General features: G+C 40.0%; 3 long non-coding RNA genes across 3 annotated transcripts; 1 reads left to right on the forward strand and 2 right to left on the reverse strand.

Moving 5' to 3' along the window:
• Nucleotides 1–6,755: 6,755 nt before the first annotated feature.
• LOC145739795 (uncharacterized) lies at nt 6,756–9,199 on the reverse strand. The gene is made up of 3 exons (XR_014181217.1): nt 8,690–9,199; nt 8,257–8,556; nt 6,756–8,197 (listed from the first exon to the last, which is right to left on the reverse strand). It is a non-coding gene; the product is annotated as an uncharacterized LOC145739795 (long non-coding RNA).
• Nucleotides 9,200–10,484: 1,285 nt separating this feature from the next.
• On the reverse strand, nt 10,485–11,363 carry LOC145739797 (uncharacterized). Its single transcript, XR_014181219.1, has 3 exons — nt 11,240–11,363; nt 11,030–11,176; nt 10,485–10,971 (listed from the first exon to the last, which is right to left on the reverse strand). It is a non-coding gene; the product is annotated as an uncharacterized LOC145739797 (long non-coding RNA).
• On the forward strand, nt 11,060–12,438 carry LOC145739796 (uncharacterized). Its single transcript, XR_014181218.1, has 3 exons — nt 11,060–11,623; nt 11,756–12,055; nt 12,115–12,438. It is a non-coding gene; the product is annotated as an uncharacterized LOC145739796 (long non-coding RNA).
• The last annotated feature ends 3,355 nt before the right edge of the window (nt 12,439–15,793 follow it).

The raw sequence follows: 15,793 nt of genomic DNA on the forward strand, positions 1-15,793 counted from the left end.
TCGAGAAAAAGCATCAGTAAAACAGTCATGTCACAGATCAATCCCATTCAAAATTTAGGGACTCAAGCTCTTTCATTTCAAAATGTTCGATTTTCAGTCATAGATCTTCCAAAATTGTATGGCGACTATGAAGAATGGGGTCAGTTTAGAGATATGTTCACTTCATTGGTTCACAATGAGCCACATCTTGACAATATCAAGACATTTTATTACCTGCTTAGTACTGTCAAAGGTGATGCTGCCAAGTCCATTGAATGTATTGAAGTAACTAGTGATAATTACAATGTAGCATGGGACTTGCTTGTGTCACGATTTCAAAATGAATCAGTAATCATAAAGCATCATATCAGTGCTTTGTTAGAAATACCCAATATAGAGAAAGACAGTAATCGAAGAACTTTCATAGATTCTGTCAAGAAATATTTAAGGTAATTAAAAAACTTGAGTTAGCCACACTTGATCAGTGGCACACTCTGTTGTTTTCTATTTTTACCAAAAAATTAGACCTGCTCACTCAGAAGGAATGGAAATCCTTATTTATTTCAAAAAATCTGCATAATGAGAGAGAAGTATTTACAGATTTTATCACATTTCTAGAAAAATGTTGTCTGTTATTAGAATCAATACATTCTGAAAGGCCTGACAGTTAATCTGCGACCAAATTTGAACATAAAGCTGTAAATAAATTCAACAAAAAAGGCCTTTTTCTGGATATGCTTTAAATTCTAACTTTGTTAACTGTCATTTTTGCAAGGGTAATCATAAACTATATGAATGTGAAAAATTAAAAGAATTGCCAGCAGCATCGCGCATACAAGAAATAAAAAATTTGAAATTCTGTACGTGACAATCATAAAACAGCTCAATGTAATGCTCAAGGTTGTTAAATTTGTCATCACCAACCCAATACTCTTTTACATTCAGAACAGACAAGAAACAATAATTCCAGTCTTCATACCTTTGCAGCACCTAGAGCAACAAATACTTCTGAAGCCTCACCCAACAATGTTATGTCAATGTTGTATGTTACATCAACAAATAATAATCATAATAACCTTAATCATAATCAATCACTAATTTCGACATCCAAGTATCATTCTAATATTTGCAATGACTCTGTATCTCAAGTAATGTTATCAACTGCAAATGTGTTGATTCAGGACTCCAAAGGTAAGTGGCATAAGTGTCGAGCCTTATTGAATAGTGGCAGTCAGCCAAACTTTATTTCCCAAAATTTGCTAGAAGCATTGGTAGGGCAAGCCTATCAACTAATATAAGAGTTTGTGCCAGCATAAAATCAATTTGTAATGATTAATAGCATTGACTTTCCAATAAATTCACTAAAAATACCTGATCATGTTGTTCTAGCAGATAATCAATTTAATAATTCTGATGGAATAGATATATTAGTGGGACGGGGCATTTTTTATGAGCTGTTGTGTCCGAACCAAATTAAACTTGGCCCTGAAATGCCAATACTACAGCAAACTCAGTTGGGGTGGATTATTGCAGGAAATCTTTCTATAAAAAACATTGTAAGTTCACAACAATCAAATGACCAATTGGTTTGTAATATATCCATAAATAAAGCTCTTGAAAATTTAATTGAAAAATTTTGAAAAACTGAGGAGAGGTCTTCTCAAATAAAATCGGTGGAAGAAAAAAAACGTGATCTTTTTGTAAATTCATTAAAACGAAATGAGCATGGACAATTTGTTGTTACTTTACCAATCAGAGTTGGTGTAGGACTGTTGGGTTCATCTCTAATGCAACCAAACGATTATTCAGTATGGAAAGAAAGTTCATTAATTTTTTGAACGAATATGAGTCCCTTGGACATATGACTCAAATAGATCCAAATGAAGTATCAGATATATCTCCTGGAATTTTCTACCTTCCTCATCCTGGGGTCATAAATGAGTCAAGTTTGACCACAAAGAAAGAATATTTCTTTTAATGATTTACTAAAAGTAGGACCAACCACGCAACGTGACCTTTTCACAATTTTATTACGATTTAGGAAGCAAAATGTAGCTGTAACTGGTGATATTGACAAAATGTATCGCCAAATTCAGGTCATTGAAGAACAACGCGACTTGCAGCGCATAGTGTGGCGGACCAATGAAAATCAAAAGATCAAGCATTATCGTCTAAATACTTATCGAACAAGTAGTGCATTCTTGGCAATAAGATGCCTGCAGCAAATAGGATTTGAAAAAGAAAAGCGTTTTCCTCTAGAATCTCATGCCATTATTAACGATTTTTATGTTGACGACTTGTTAACTGGAGCGGCTAATATTCAAGATGCAATTAATTTAAAACAAAATTTAGCTATATTACTTAAGTCTTATGGGTTGCATCCTCGAAAATGGGGATCCAATCGGAGTGAAGTGTTAGATCAAAACTATTTTTCACTTAATCATTGTAACGAAGTTACTATTTTTGCTAATGAATTGATTTAAATGCGCGTGACCTTCACTGCTGGGTGCTAGACCGCGGCCGTCGTGGCGTCGATTTTGTCGGGGCCGTCCGGTGCCGTTCGAAATGGTTCGGTGGGGGCTGTTAGTGGCGGTAACCGGTATGTCTGTCTAGCCTCGACGCTACGAAACTAATGGGGCCGTAAAATGGCCGGACTGGGAAAATGGCACAAACGCCCGGTCTATCGAACCATGTAGTGATTGTGTTGAATGCGGATCTAACGTGTAGCGCGCGGTATGTCAAACATCGACGCTACGAAATTAATAGGGCCCTAAAATGGCCGGACTGGGAAAACGCCACAAACGCCCGCTCTATCGAACCATGTAGCGTTTGTGTGAAACCTGCAGAAAACAGCAGTACGGGGTGCAGGGGGCGGTTCGGTACTAACAAGTAGTCTAGGTAACAAGGGGAACACCCGGTCTCTCGAGCCTCGGTGTTCAAATAACAGGTACACAGTGCACTAGGAGGGCTAGCCACCAAACAGGTATACTTACTATGGTGCGGCGGTGCTGCTGGGAGGTTGAAATGTCTGGAAAGCTGGCGATCTCAACAGCCCCGAACTGGCGGCGCACGCCAGTTAATAGACAGTCAGGTCCCCCACTTTCGGGTAGTGGGAAACGCAGCCCTACTCGAGTGACGCGTACAGAACCGTAGTACTGCAGGAGACCGGTACGCTTCGGCCAACCTGACCGGCTACGTCAACTCGTGAATTTTAATTACAAGGAAAGCCGTAAACCATTAATTTCCTATTACGCGCTATCATACTGCAGCGTTGTTGTAAACCCTGTAATTTTACCAATTGTTTCCAACAAGAACTGTAAAAATCCGACTGACCAACCTTGAGAAAATGTAATAACTTAAAAATACAGCTTATCGTATTTTTGGCAAAGTACTAGCACTGGTTACTTTACTAAACGGCTTCTATTAATAGTACATTTATCCGCGATATGCTGCAACACAAACGGCACTAACAGACGATATAAAAAATAAAACTAAAATTATTCGTAACTTCGTTACACACCGCTCTCTCTTCGGGAAAAAAAAAAGAAACCCAGTTTACTTGTTTTTTAATAAACATAATGAAAATTTCGGTCCCTAAACAAAACAATGACCTACAACGGCCTTCTGAGCTTAAGCGTAAAACCCAAATAATTAAAAAACGACAACTTTAAATTTTACCCGCTCACTGGTCACACGCGCGGCGCAAACTCATCCCGACACCTCCGGCACACCGGTCACACCGACGTGTTGACCTCTCGCGGTCCAGGCGAATCCCCCGGGACACAAAGCGACGTGCCGTTGGGGAAATTCTGGGAGGCGGGAGGACGGTCTTTTCCTCCTCTGCAAACTAGGGCCTGCACGGGCAACTGCTAGACATACGAATCCGGTACCCACATCTTGAGCAAAATCGGATGGGAAGCCGGGAGCAGATCGGCCGATGGTGCCCTTCGTGGCCGCATCTCCAGCACAGTCTCCTCTTGACTGGCAAAAATAACGGTAATTCCGAAGGATTTTCTGGCGTTCTAAATGGGACCGACATCGGCGCGGTCTCGGTGTCGCTTGCAACATCTGCCAGCGTCAACCTTCTATTAGGTGCATCGGCGGCTAAAAGCTGTGGCGGTTGAGACCGTACGGCCGGTGCTTGCTGAGCACTTGTCTCCGGCATCTGCCGCGGGCAAGTTTCCACGGTCGGTGTTTCCTAGTTATCGGTCACAGCAAACAGAATGTCCAAGCACAGGTCTTCGGAAGTCAACTCCAACACAGGCGAGTCAGAAATCTTAAAAAAACAAAAATTTCCGCTATTAACTGACGTCCCAGAGACAGGGAAACGAAAAAAAAATGAACACAACAAGCTACCCGCGAGTTATTTCACAGTCAACAAACAAAATTGGAATTGCCTATGCACAGCAAGAATAAAAAATAGAGGTCGGATTTAAGGCACGTTTACGTGGATACGCCGGCCATCGCTGGTCTTCAAGTGCCTTCGGAACCGGAGGTTTCGGGGGTAGTTTGGTGGGCACAACTTTTGTAGTTGTGCCACCAATCCGGCGGACCATTCTAGTGGATTCGGCGTAGCCACGATTTCGTCGGCCACTTTTCCCAATCGTTCAGTTTCCTTATCGTTCACCAAAAACGTTCAGGGAGGAAAAAAAAAACTTATGATTGACTTGTCCTACGATCGACCTCCGCACTAGCCTAGACACAAGCCGACTTAAGGTCCTTTATATGGATATGTTGAAAAGTTTTGCCGGTACAATCTTTAAGATCATAGACCACGGGAGAAACAACTTTAACAACGGTATACGGCCCTGAGTATTGGTGCGCAAGTTTCGAGGCAAAACCTCGGACAGGTCTTGAGCGTCTTGTTAGTACGTACGACACCAACACTCACGACTCTTGCGAAATGACGTTCGCCCTGCTTTAAGGTGTCCCTGCTGGCGTCGTAGTACTCCATGTAGTCGGGGGGCAGATGCTTCAACCGTCTCGAGTACCTCAAAGGCGTTTTGCTTCGATCAATTTTCACTTTTGCCGAATTCACTCGGGCCGGTGCTTCCGACTTGACTTTTTTTTTTTGCGGAATTTCCGGTACATTTTCGATTTTCTCACTTGCGCTAACATTAGATGAGTGGAATTTTGATCCTAAAGGTGGTACTCACTGACATTATACTCACTACGGTGTACTCAACAGAGAAAACAACACTTTGTTAACTGTCATTGCAATTTTAACCAATCGGCATAGGGCAAGTAGTGACTAGAAGACCGGCAACGGATCAGTAAAGGTGTACAAACAAATCCGCGCCCATTTAGGATTTGCACATAACCTTAATTAATAAAACTATTTTCAAGATATTCCAACACAACCAAAACCAAAAAAACTGTTAAGAAACTTGCCTCTGGTACATGAGGTACCTTTCGGTGACCGAGCTGTTTATGGTGGCTAAATGGGACAGGCACATGTTTCGTATCCTTTTTCTCGTTTTTAGTGTTATTTTTAAATGTAAGTCCATTCCTTAGCTGTTTTTGTACAGATGTAATCGCCCTGATACTGCTGACCATACTAGGGCTGTTCAATAAGTTGATTGTGGTTGGTGGTGTAAGGTTTTTACGTCAACTGTATGTAAGTTACACTTACCAACCTGTTGTGGACCAATTACAGAGCAGATCAGAGAGAGATCATCTGAGTTGTAGTTAAGTTTATTCAACAATTGTATATTTAAGCCTTAATTGTAAGTATAAACATCGTTCACAGTAGGTTTTTGTGCATCCTTAGCAACTTCTGGACAGTTTGGTAAATAATATTTGCTCAGTCAAATACATCAGTTTTCTGTTTTACCTGCAATACATACATTATCTGCTTCTTCGTTTATTGAATCATCCACACCGGACGACACGGAAAGCGAGAATGTCTTGCGGTCAAACTTAATAGGGAGTTGCAGCACTTAATTTAATTGACCACGTGACAGTATTAACCTGCTACTCACTGGAAGATTAGCTTGTGGCGTATACGGCGGAGTGAAACGGTGAGCCATTCCTAATTCCTCAAGCAACTGTTTAAACCGTTGGCCAGTAAATTGGGTGCCATTGTCGGACAGCACGGTCGTTGGACAACCAAAACGAGTTACAATTTCCTCGTAGAAAGCCTGGCTTACGGCACGAGCTGTTGCCTTTCTTATTGCTCGGCACTGTACCCATTTAGTGAAACGGTCTTGGAAAACTACTAGGGAGTTGTTTCCTTTGGCCGAACGAGGTAAAGGGCCAACTAAATCGGTACTGACGGTTTCCTAGGGATTTTTTTTACGAGACGGTTGCATCTGGCCTGGAGGTGCCTGCTGTGAAAGCTTATATCTCTGACAGGAGGAACAATTACGGACATATTAAGCGATATCACGCATCATTCCCGGCCAGTAATAACGTTGGGTAATATGAACGGTAGTTTTTGTTATTCCCAAATGTCCGGCGGTCGGTTCATTATGGTTCTGCCGTAGAACGGTGTCTCGGGCAGTTTTTGGGATGCAAAGTTTCCAAGGATCGTTCGGTTCGGCGGTGATACATTCATTTATATCCCAGAAATGTTGGAACAGGCGGCCGTCTTTTATGCAGTAATCGGGAAACTCACTAGGATTGCTCTAACCGACTTTCTTCTTGGCAAGATGCCAAGAACACGGCCATCAATAATCTAAAACAGAGAAGCAAAAGGTAAAAATTCAACGATAGTACGATAAACCAGCAATTCCAAACTTGACACTCTTTAATTCAAGAATAAATATTTAAACTATATACAGGGTAATTCAAATTCGACCCTCACCATTGGGATCTCAGAAACCATAAGAGATACGAGAAAGTTTAAATTGGGGCAAAGTTGCGCAATATAAAGCTCAACCAAATGCTGTTTTAAAAATTTTGATTTTCCGAGTATTTCCGAAGATATCCGAAAAAAACTGAAAATTTGATTTTTTGTTTTTATTTATTTCTAACCTTATTTGAAGAGATATCCCAAAACTAAAAGCATCTTTTCATTGCCACCTTTTCCTAGCTATTCGATGATGGATTCAAATTTGCCACACGACGTTTCGTTTTCTGTCAGTCATCATCAACTTTCTTTTTTCTTATGGGCGCCATATTGAATTTTTAGCCCACCAAATAGTACGTTTTATTCTGATTTTAGTGATGTATAATAACTTATGATTTGCTTCATAAATAACCAAATAATTCAATAAAAACTATTTTTACTTTAGTTATTGGATTTGAGTTAATGGGCCGTTTTAAAAAATGTCATTGTTTGACAGTACTTGTCAAACACGATAATTCGGACGATCATTAGAGCGTCAATCATAGTTAAAAATGTATCTAGAAAAGAAACCCCCGCAGAAAATGTTATTATTATACAAGCATTGCTGAACTATTTAGGTTAATCAGAAAAAGAGATTTGTTGGCATTATCTCTAACTTAAAAGGCTTATTTATGTTTCCAAGAGAAAGATCATCATTTTAGGAACTTCATTTTTTGCCAAATTTCAATTTTTTATCATGTTAAGTGCAAGTTTATAGTTATTTATTTTGGAAGTGACCAACCATTTTTTATTCACTCATATTTATTCGAGTGAATAAACCGGTTTAAGTCACGTGTCTTATACAGTATTTTATTAAATTTCGACTTCTTATATTAAAAAAAAAAAAAACTAAAATTACAGTTCTATTAAATTTGCACCGCGCCCCGTAGATGTAACATTGATGTTTGTTTGTTTACATCTGTAAATAGGCGAATGTCATTCAGAGTGATTTAATAGTTACTTTGCAGCAAGTGACTTAAACCATTTTTTATTCACGAAAAGAACAACTAGGTCCACAAGCGTAGCGAGTGGCCTAAGCTCTTCGAGTGAATAAACCGGTTTAAGTCACCTGTACACCTTTGTGACTAAGTATGTTCAGGCCAATTGCGTGTGACAAGTACTACCAAGTAATCTTCATAAAACGTCTCATTAACTCAAAGCTAACTAAGGCAAAATCTCTAAAAGTTCTAATGATCGTCCGAATTATCGTGTTTGACAAGTACTGTCAAATAATGACATTTTATGAAACGGCCCATTAACTCAAAGCCAATAACTAAAGTAAAAATAAGTGAAAGCAAAACTCAGAGTCGATCTCCACAAATATTTATTAATAAAGGTTGTTAACTGCCTAACATGTTTCGGGTGTATTCAGACACCCATCTTCAGAGGCTGTAAGTTATACAGTGTGTTAATTAAAAACTTATAAAACTAAGGATATGGAAGCCTACCTTAACTAGATCACTAGTCTGCTGACTGTCATTCTAAAAGGGGGGACAGCTGAACCCAGATGTACCAAGGTGGTTTTTTTATTCTGCACGGGGGAAAAAAACCTTGATCAAAAAACCCAGTTCTGGTTCAGAGGTGACAGGTTGCTCCGTTTTTTATTCTCGAAGGGGAAAAAAAACTTAATCAAAACCCAGTGTTGATGTCAAAAAATGAAGTTAGTTGCTCGGTTTTTTATTCTTGAAGGGGGAAAAAACTTAATCAAAACCCAAAGAAGTTGAATGATGTAAAAACTGCATGTTTATCTGTAATAAAAAGCATGAGTAGAAATAGGATGTCCTGAAGGGGTGTATATGTAATGGGGGGGGGCGGCAGATAAATTAAAGTCAAAAGATAAAATGAAAGGCAAGTCAAAAGGGGCTAAACTGTATATCTTACCTGAAGGAGACCAAATGGACACGAAAGGGACGTCACACAACAAAAAAACCGCTGTGGACACTCACAAGTTCGACATTTAACAGATTAAAATGGGGGGCGACTTTCCCTTTGTCACTGTGGAGGTGTGACCGTGCAGAGCAACATGGCTTGGGTGCAGCAGGACATGGAGTGGCCAAAATGGCTTCCAACCCACGCCAAGGGCAGGTTGCAGGAAGCGGAAGTCTAGGGGGCAGCAACATATTGCCAAACTCGAAAAAACCAAAAAACCAAATCCCCCAGAGAACTGAAAAGGTCAAAACCCCCAGAGCCGGACATGACAGACAGCTGACAGCAGACAATACATGTGTGATCGGTCCACTCATCAAAACAATACAGTGTAAACAAATAAAGTTAGGTTAAATTAGTACTTAACACTAATTATCCGACGGCCTAATTATAGGTTTTACAAATAATGCAATGGTTAGTCGACAAATGAAAGCAAAAAACAAAATTAAAATTAGATTAACGTTAAGTAATACCATGTCACGTTTAGGGGGTTAGCGTAGGAAGAGAAACAAGACTGTAGCTCAAGTAAGTCTTCTTTATTGGGCACTGTATTACTCTTAGCATCGAACACCGTCCAAGAGGGGGTGTGTGGGTGTGGGTGTATGTGCGTAAGGCCTTCTGAAGTGCCGTCAAGCGGAACCCGCTCGATACGAGCTGGGTGCCCCTATGTCCGACACGCCCAAACGACTTACTTAAGGCACTGCAACAGGGTAACGAGCCGTCCGGGCACTAGAAAGTTTGGACTGTCGCTCGTGACCTCCCTCTGGGGATGACCCCAGAGTTCGGTAATCTGTATGTGCTTTTGGTGCAGTATTTATACCCACATCATGACCCCAATTCGCCAATCTTGCTGATACAAACATTGTACTGGGGAGACCGGGGCCCGACTAGGTAACGGAACATAGTGCAATTTATGTTATTCGTGACATCTCCCCCTTCCAACAAGTGTTCGCCCCGAACACTAAAAGCTTATGTTTCCTAGAGCAACTTACTTATTCTCTATTCTTACTTTATAAAGCAGGTGGGGATGTACTTTATTCAAACCAACACTTATTACTTCTTAAAACTAACACTTGTTACTTATTTGCTAAAAAAGGTGTGAGGAAAGCTTTATTGAAAAAACATCTACTACAACTACTTCTCGATTTTTAGACGTTGCCATGTTTGCAACTCAAAAAACAATTATTCCTTTCATTGGGTCACCTTTCAACCTTGTTGCGTCCATCTTCTTGCCTTCTCATTTAAGCGTAAATTGTCCCCTGCATCGGGCACCATCTTCTAGTACCTTCTCTCGGCACTACATTGTCTAAGCGGAAATCCATCGCTTAGCTTCGACATCTTTGGTCCATTGCGTGCTCTCTTTTTAGCACACGTTGCTTTGGACTACTATACATCGTCATTTCTAAGCCCATCTGGAGAACCTTCTTCAGCCCTTCATTTAAGGGACTCTGGGTGCACGTGGGTGTAAAACCGACGGTGCGGAACCCATCCGAAGATGCTGGTTTCTCCTAGGCTTGCTCCTCTTCTTCTCGCTTCTTTAATCAGGTCAATTTGTCGATAGACGCAACGAGGTAATTAGGTGGCCCCTAAAGTCAACAATTAATTAGCAAACAAGCCCGACTCCAATAACATAAACAGACATAACATGTATTTATAAACAAAACACCTGATACTTGCGCGATTTTGCTACCTCAGCAAAGTACCTAGGTCGGGAATGGCGTCACTGGTCCAATAAAATACAAAACTAATATGTGCTCCTATGCACTAAAATGTTTAGGGCAAACTACAGGCCGCTCTTGATATTGCCCTACTCAATTCAAGCAACTGCGGACCTGCAGGCTGGTCCTTCAAAACTCGTCTTGATTCTTCTGGGGTGTGCTTGAACTTGTGGGGGTGGGCATTGTTGAGTCGTCTTCCTGATCTCTCTTTCTTTCTCTTTCTTTGTCTCTCTTCTTTCTTCTGGTCTTTGCCTCTCTTCTTTTTTCTCTGTTATTCCTTCATCTTTTCCCTGTGACTTAATTGGCTTCAATTTGCGAGGGTGTGTCTATCAATATGAATATTAATAGACGGGGATTGAACGGGGCGCCTCCACCATGTCACCTTCTGGAGGTCCTTGAAATCCACAAGGCTTCATCCAACGATAAGGTGGTCTGCCTTAATGACCAGCTTAGACATAGCTCCACTCCTTTCTTCAGATCCCTCAATTTCTAGTTCCCCAGACACTTTTCCCGGTCCCCCTACATTAGATTTCAACCCCCATTTACCCTTAATCAATTCCCACTGTTTGATACTTACGTTTGCTTTTGCCTGTGCTCAAGAACTGTGTTTAATCTGTGCTTTTGTGTCCCCAGGTTGAAGGTTGCTCATTACTTAACGTTAATCTAATTTTAATTTTGTTTTTTGCTTTCATTTGTCGACTAACCATTGCATTATTTGTAAAACCTATAATTAGGCCGTCGGATAATTAGTGTTAAGTACTAATTTAACCTAACTTTATTTGTTTACACTGTATTGTTTTGATGAGTGGACCGATCACACATGTATTGTCTGCTGTCAGCTGTCTGTCATGTCTGGCTCTGGGGGTTTTGACCTTTTCAGTTCTCTGGGGGATTTGGTTTTTTGGTTTTTTGGTTTTTTCGAGTTTGGCAATATGTTGCTGCCGCCTAGACTTCCGCTTCCTGCAACCTGCCCTTGGCGTGGGTTGGAAGCCATTTTGGCCACTCCATGTCCTGCTGCACCCAAGCCATGTTGCCCTGCACGGTCACACCTCCACAGTGACAAAGGGAAAGTCGCCCCCCATTTTAATCTGTTAAATGTCGAACTTGTGAGTGTCCACCGTGGTTTTTTTGTTGTGTGACGTCCCTTTCGTGTCCATTTGGTCTCCTTCAGGTAAGATATACAGTTTAGCCCCTTTTGACTTGCCTTTCATTTTATCTTTTGACTTTAATTTATCTGCCGCCCCCCCCATTACATATACACCCCTTCAGGACATCCTATTTCTACTCATGCTTTTTATTACAGATAAACATGCAGTTTTTACATCATTCAACTTCTTTGGGTTTTGATTAAGTTTTTTCCCCCTTCAAGAATAAAAAACCGAGCAACTAACTTCATTTTTTGACATCAACACTGGGTTTTGATTAAGTTTTTTTTCCCCTTCGAAAATAAAAAACGGAGCAACCTGTCACCTCTGAACCAGAACTGGGTTTTTTGATCAAGGTTTTTTTCCCCCGTGCAGAATAAAAAAACCACCTTGGTACATCTGGGTTCAGCTGTCCCCCCTTTTAGAATGACAGTCAGCAGACTAGTGATCTAGTTAAGGTAGGCTTCCATATCCTTAGTTTTATAAGTTTTTAATTAACACACTGTATAACTTACAGCCTCTGAAGATGGGTGTCTGAATACACCCGAAACATGTTAGGCAGTTAACAACCTTTATTAATAAATATTTGTGGAGATCGACTCTGAGTTTTGCTTTCACTTACACTCACTACTCCACTGTGTGCATATGGACTACTACTTTTCGATAAAGTAAAAATAGTTTTTATTGAATTATTTTGTTATTTATGAAGCAAATCATAAGTTATTATACATCACTAAAATCAGAATAAAACGTACTATTTGGTGGGCTAAAAATCCAATATGGCGCCCATAAGAAAAAAGAAAGTTGATGATGGCTGCCAAAAAACGAAACGTCGTGTGGCAAATTTGAATCCATAATCGAATAGCTGAGAAAAAGTGGCAATGAAAAGGTGCTTTTAGTTTTGGAATATCTCTTCAAATAAGATTAGAAATAAATAAAAACAAAAAATCAAATTTTCAGTTTTTTTCGGATATCTTCGGAAGTACTCGGAAAATCGAAATTTTTAAAACTGCATTTGGTTGAGCTTTACATTGCGCAACTTTGCCCCAATTTAAACTTTTTCGTATCTCCTATAGTTTACGAGATCCCAATGGTGAGGGTCGAATTTGAATTACCCTGTATACGTCTGGCACCGTGAAAAAAAAAATTAAGTAAATATTGTAGTCATGCAAAAACACACATGCACAAACAAGGCAGTCTGATAACCCACAATCCAAGCGTGTTCAATCTACTAAAAATCAAAAATGCCCTTCACGTTGGTCGCCAATTTGTTATGTGAAACCACGTTAATGAGATTTCAACATTTTTAATTGTGTTAGCTCAAGGTCGTGGATTAATTGCATGAGATAATTACTAGCTCTTAATAAATGAACACTCCTGGATTTACCGTAGGAAATCAAACAAACCGTTAGTTGTATATGTACATGTGTATATTACAAACAAAAAAAAAACAACCACAAAATTTACAATTTACAAATTTTACAAAAATTACAAGGTTGCAAGACTAATGTTGTGAATGAAATGAAATGAAATGAAATTAAATTTAAACAGGATCGAAAATGAATTAAAGCAAAAAAAAACAGAAAAAGTTGTCATACCAGAAAAAAACTGCCCTTACCAGTTTTTAAGGACGATGTTTGAGTCCTGGAACCTCCAGTATCCTCTCCCCAGTAGTCAGTAGTGGCCACCGCTGATTTCCAGGTAGGAAATGGGGTCCAGAGACTGGTGACAGGTACCTAAGGCATAAAACAGCAGAACACCAGGGAAAACGAACAAACAGCTTCAACACTTGTTTCGGCAACCAAAAAGGTGACCAGAGGTAATGACAAGTGTTAAAGTTGTTTAAAGCAAACTAATATAAACTAAAAAAAAATTAAATAAAACAAAATCAAGTAAGGAATTGACCTGGTGGCTCAACTCTGACTGAGGCTCTGACCTTTTAAAACTCTGTGGCTGCTGGTCGGTTTTTCCAACACGTGGGTTGGCCCGGAAAACTCTGGACGGAGCAATCCCGGTTAGGTTTCTTCAATCCGATTGGAAAGTTTAGATCTTTGGTCGGAAAAACCCTTAGATCTCTGGTCGGAAAACCCTTAGATCTCTGGTCGGAAAGCCCTTAGATCTCTGGTCGGACCGAACACAATACTGTGATTCGGCCAGATGATCAAGGATTAAAAAAAAATAATTCAAGTCACACACGTGCCACAACGCTCAGAAGCTAGGTCAGATGTCGGCAGTTTGGGTGCTGTAGTGGTAAAGGGACCGATATCACAAAGTGGGGTGATTAAATAGGCCACAAGGCACCTGACACAAAGAAACACGACCACAAACCGACGCTTCCCCGACAAAAATCGAAACTAATCACGTGACTACGGCACCTAATAACTCATCAGGTCACGCACCCACATTAACCACAAAATGTGCACAAAATGTGCACAAAGTGCAAATGGAGCTATTAAGCGATCGGAATAGGTCTACTAGTGTAACTAGGCCCACGGACATTAAAAACACAAACCAAACGAGTTACGGACGAAAACTCTATTTCGTACGTAACACACACCCCTAAGTAACCAAAAAAAATTAAATTTGTTTATTTTTTTTTAAGTGAAAAAGCACCTCGATACTGACCTGAAGAAAAGCAAACCAAAAGACGGTAAACCACCAAAATCAAGAAAACAAATGCGATGGGCGCCAGCATACCATTTGAAGGAGGCATACAACCTTTCAAGCAAAAATGAAGCTCATCACAGCTATGAAGTAGCTCTGAAGAGAGAAAAAAAAAACACAAGATACCAGTTGACTTGCTCCAGTCTCCCACCCGAACAATATTCCCAGGAGAAGTCGTCATGACCCTACAAATCTCTAACCGGTTTATGTCCAGAAAATTAAAACGGGGTTGAACATGAAACCAACGTTGCGTAAACCTCGTTATGTGAGAGGAAACCTCATTCATTAGTCTCAGTAGAGATAAACAGAGACAGGACTCAACGCTCAGGAAAACCACAGAAAGAGAAACCAAAACAAATCACCTGGCAGGTGGAAATGAAATAAAGAAAACTAACAGGAAAGAGAAGACAATTGTCCACCAACAAAAGAAAAGGTTTTTGATAGGAACCCTCTCTAGAAAACCCGAAAAATACACCGAACGATTAGTGTATCAGTAACCACACAAAAATTAAATCTACTCGGGTGTTCCGAACAAAACCACTGACGCCAAATCTCACGTAACCAAGGTATTGGGGCTGAGGTCGAACACAGTAGAAAGTCCCCGTACTCCAGGGCCAATAAGGTACTTACAGGGACAAGTTGCGGGGAAAAACAATTGACCCAATCGAGCAAAAGGAAAATTGACTCCCTGACAATCCTAAATCGTCCCAAGAACCCACACGGTAACACTCGTTTCTGAACAAAAAAAACTAAGAGGTGTATCCAAAACGGGAAAAAATTAATAAAGACACAATCGAGGAAAAATGTACTCCCTGACACTCCCAAATCGTTCCAGGAACTCTGACCACACGGTAACACTCATTCCAGAACAAACAAATAAAGGGGAATATCCAAAGCGGGAAAATCAATTAATTAAAGTCACAATCGAGAAAAATTAAATCCAATAATAAACAAGTCAAATTTAATTAAATTAAAAATGGTACACGATGTTAAAATGTGTTATTCGGTAATACGGTATCCACAGAATCTTTCAACTAAACAATTGCGTATATAAGTACCCGCCACTGTCCCTTAATAATGACACTTATTGAAAAAGGTGTTTCACTTATTGAACAAATGTCATTATCACCAAATCAAGAAAACACAAACTTGTTCATTATGGATTCAATCAATTAGAAAAACATACGACCGACTCAAATCGTGTACACCTATTAAACGAACGGAATTGCATACAAAGTTAGAGTCAATCCTAACAAAAACTAAATCTCAATAATTAGGAGTCAGACGAATGAGCATCAGAATGCTCAGACTCGTCACTTAAAGTCACATCCGGTTTAATGTCAGATACATGCCAATCTCCCAAATTATTTCCATCCCTGTCAACCAAACGGTATACCAAATTAGAGAGGACTTTAGAAATAGTGTCACGTTTAATTTATGAGCCCTTCTGGGTTCATCAATTAAACTGACTCACGACGTTAAACGTCGTGCCGGGATCTCAGTTTTAAGGATGGAATCAAACACTGAGTTTT

The sequence above is a fragment of the Ips typographus genome, unplaced genomic scaffold (genome assembly GCF_016097725.1).
Source record: "Ips typographus isolate SLU unplaced genomic scaffold, UJ_Ityp_2.0 IpsContig44, whole genome shotgun sequence".
Lineage (NCBI taxonomy): Eukaryota > Metazoa > Arthropoda > Insecta > Coleoptera > Curculionidae > Ips > Ips typographus.